Here is a 4,286-nt window from a genome sequence, read left to right as displayed (position 1 = left end):
ATTAGCGGGCACATTATTGAGCTGTGTTTGTCTATTAGCAAAACGAGGAAAATCTATTTCTTCTTTATTTTTATTCATCATTATTGCAGCAACGAAAAACATGTCTAAAAAATGATAATTGTTATTTTCTCTCATTTCGTCCAAAATTGCTAACACATCATCTATATGATTACATGCTTCGAACAAATCAGCATTTATTGTTTGTAACTGTTCACACAATGTTAACGTATAGGAAAAATATTTTCAATTATTATGAGAGGTATAACAAATTTAGCGTCTTTAATTGAACTTAATAACTGACAAGACTTTTGAGCTGTTTCTTTATTTATTGAAGATTCTAATTTTTCTAATGCAACAATAATGGCTGGATATAGTTCTTTGAACCGCAAGACACTTTCATGCTTGTAAACCCAGCGTGTTTCACATAATGCCACTAACGTGCTATGTCTTGCCTGTGGAAGAGTTTCGATGATATATATTCTTAATACTTCACTACGTTGAGCAGAAGAGCGAAAAACTGTTCCGACAGTTTGAATGGTGCTAATACAGTTTCTTATTGTGGGCAATGAACTGGCGTTTGCCAACGCAAGATTGAGTGAGTGAGCACTGCAGTGTACATAAAGAGAAATGGGGAATTCTTTTTTTATGTATTCTTGAGCACCATGTAAATAACCACTCATTGCAGAGGCACCGTCGTAGCCTTGACCAACTAGAAACTGGCAGTTAATACCGTTATTTTGCAAACTACTCATTATTAAAGTTGTTAGTCCTTTTCCAGTAAGATCAACAGCAGGTGTAAATTCTAAAAAGTCTTCTCGAATTTTTTTATCGCCTTGATCATAATAACGCATGGAACATAACATATGGACATTTGCTCAATTCTTCTTTCTTTACAACATTTACAATTGATGTGAATAGTAAGACAGCTCGTTCAATGCCAAAAATAACAACAACTCATCTACATCCAAATACGTGGCAAAAAATGACAGTAAAATTTGCCACTCAAATCTTTAGTAAATCCGTTTCAGCATCAATTCGTACATGTATCTCAACTGGAGAATTGACATCAAACACAGCAGAAGATACAGCTGAATTTGTCATGCAAATCAATGACACTTTCGATATTTTAAACAGTAAAACTTTATATGACAAAAATCCAAACTCTCGGCCATTAAGTGAAATTAACAACAATTTATTCGATACTTTAAAACATACACACGACATATTCCTTGAAACTAAAAAAGTACATAAAAACGGAAATGTATGCTCCAGAAGAAATAACCACATTAGAAACTTGTTCAATTGTATATTTTGCAGGATATTTAGTAAAAAAATGTCTGGATTTTTTTAATTGTGACAACTGTTTGATACAAATAGTTAAAGACAATAATGCAATGAACGACAAAAATCAATTATTAATATTGAATAAAATGTATAGAGGTGTTGTTCATAGAGGTTTGAAGACACCTAAGAATGAAATTGTAAAAATATGTAAGATATGTCTAAAATATTTTGAAAAAAATTGGGAGTCTATTAAAAGTAAGAAAGGAATCATAAAAACATTAATGCAATCAATACTTTTATCAGATATAATACCCTCATTTGACAGTCATCCATGCAAAGAACACTATTTATACATTATTCGTCTACTGTTTATAACCAACATTTTCCTTACATAGCAAATTAATGAACAATCAACTAAATCAATAATATCAACAACCAAACCACATTCCAAGTTAAGAATTTTAAATAATCAATAATATAGTTTCTGTACAATATAAATACATATGCAGTGGCGCAACTAGAGTTCAAATCTTGGGGGTGCTACAAAAGGTAAACCGTTATATTGTCGTGGGGGGCTCCGCCCCCCACACCCCCCATTACACCTTTAAATTATTTTTTTGACTATTATTATTAAGTATATTAAAATACTAAAAAATTTTAACACATTTTATTTTTATTTATTGTATTATTATGATTTAAAATTAGTAAAGTGTTAAACATAATCTTCTGTCAATCTTAGCAAATGTGTTTAGTATTTCTTCGGGAACAATTTTGTTTGCAAGATCTCTCTCAATATTAATTACACTTAAGTTGGTAAAACGCTGTTGTACCATACTGGTTCTCATCCAATTTTTTAATCGCCTCATGGAGGAAAAACTTCGCTCACATGTTGCAGAACTGACCGGGATCGTTAATGCAACCTGCATTAGTTTATAAAAGTTAGGAAATACTTCTTGATTTACTATTTTTTTTATGCCATCTGTACTGTTTTTTAAACAGTTTTTTCCTACAAGCATTTCTGCTTTCAAGCATTCCGTGTTTGAATTTATTATGTCCTGAAATCATAGAATATTATAGAATTATTCTAAAATGTAATGATTTTATTATGTTAGGTACTGAATAGTTAATATGCACCTTATAATGCTGGATAAAATATTGACTTTTTTCAAAATCCATGTCCATAAAACTGTCAATAGCTTTAGCCATCTGAAGATTTTCAGTTGAAAATCTAAACTTTAGATTATTGATAATTGTATCAATAATCGGAAAATAAATCGTACGCCTCCAATATGCTTCTGATACATCTTGATCTTGTTCATCAAAATTAGCACTAGTTGTGGTTTCCAAATGGAAATTCATCAAATTAGTCGGCTGAGTTCTTTTCCGTTTTGTTACTTAAATTTTTTTTTTTTTTAATAATTAGCTTTAAATTTTTATAGTAACTATAACAAAGAATCAAACTTACCAGGATGAGAGACTTCTATTGATATGTCATTTGTTTCACAAAATTGTATAATTTTTAACCATAATTCTGAGAATGACTTATCTGTTCTCATGTTTTTAATGACTCAATAACACTATTAATAATCATTTCGGCCTTCCCTAATGTAGCTGTCTTTGATTGTAGAGTTGTACTTAAGATATTTATAACACCTAAAACATCTCTTAAAACCATAACTAAAATTACAAATTGGCATTTTGTTATTTGACTAATAATTCCTAAAAATAAAATATAACTTTTTTGAGTATTCAATAACATTTCATTTTTCATTATTTATTATATTACCTATAGCTTCAGCTACATCTTTATCAGCTTCTTCTTCAATTTCATTTTTTAAAAATTTAAAAATTGCTGAATAATTGTTTATCATTGAATTGCAATTTCGATATCGACAAACCCATCGTGTATCACAAACTCTTATTACATTGCCTTTCTTTAATCCTAATTCATTTTGAATTTCAAGTAATTTTGAGTTGTTACTTGGTCGAGAAAAATGCACATACAAGGACTCCAAAATATTAAAAACATTTCGAGCAATCTAATAAACAAAGTATATAATAATAATATATTCTAAAAAAAAAATATATACTTTTAGTATAGTAACATGTGTTAATGTTCTACAAATAGTTAATTAAAGCATATTCTACCTTAATTCCTTTGCACATATCCAGAACCACTAAATTTAACCTATGAGACATACAATGAGTATATATGGCAGAAGGAAAATATTGTTTTATTTTGGCTTGAACACCATTAAGACACCCCGACATTACGCTTGCACCGTCATAAGATTGTGCAACAATTTTTAATGATTTCATGTCAAAATTTAATTTTTCAAAGCATTGAAAAAGGGCCGAGACAATGTGGTTTGCATCTTGCCCATCTGAGACATCCACAAACTCTAAAAACCTTTCTTCTATTTCTAAATCATTAACAAATCGAACACATATCGAAAGTTGTTCTTGTTTATGAGATCTATAAAAAATCAATCTTATATTAAACAAAAACCTTTTTTTTTTTAATTTAATTATATATACCCTACCTTGCTTCATCCACCATTATTGCAAAAAATCCAGTACTTATTATTTTTTTAATGATAGTCAATCTTATATTATCTGCACTTATTTGCAATATACTTTCTTGTATTTTCCAACTAGTGAAGTTGATTTTCTTTTCATGATACTCTTTGAAGTCCACCACACATTTAGAGAACACATTGCAAAGTTCCAAAAAATTACCTTATGAATATTGAAATATTGTTTTATTAGTTATATTATTTATTGCTTATAATTTATATATTATAGTAAAATTTAGTACCTTGGTTGCATGAATCAGAATCTTCACGGTGCCCCCTAAACGAAACACCTTGTTTTGCAAGATACAAAACTATTTCGATCAAATTTAAAATATACTTGAGATTTTTAATAACTATTTCACTTTGAGCACTTAAGATTTGAGATTTAACACTACCCATTTTTTTACTTGATTTATAAGCTTCCAT

At 29.2% G+C, this 4,286-nt stretch overlaps 1 pseudogene; it reads right to left on the bottom strand.

Moving 5' to 3' along the window:
- Window positions 1–1,985: 1,985 nt before the first annotated feature.
- Window positions 1,986–3,450, bottom strand: LOC126550719 (uncharacterized; annotated as a pseudogene).
- Window positions 3,451–4,286: the final 836 nt, after the last annotated feature.

The sequence above is a fragment of the Aphis gossypii genome, chromosome 3 (assembly GCF_020184175.1).
Source record: "Aphis gossypii isolate Hap1 chromosome 3, ASM2018417v2, whole genome shotgun sequence".
Lineage (NCBI taxonomy): Eukaryota > Metazoa > Arthropoda > Insecta > Hemiptera > Aphididae > Aphis > Aphis gossypii.
Note: the sequence above shows the minus strand (reverse complement) of the source record. Positions and strands in the feature narration are given on the sequence as shown.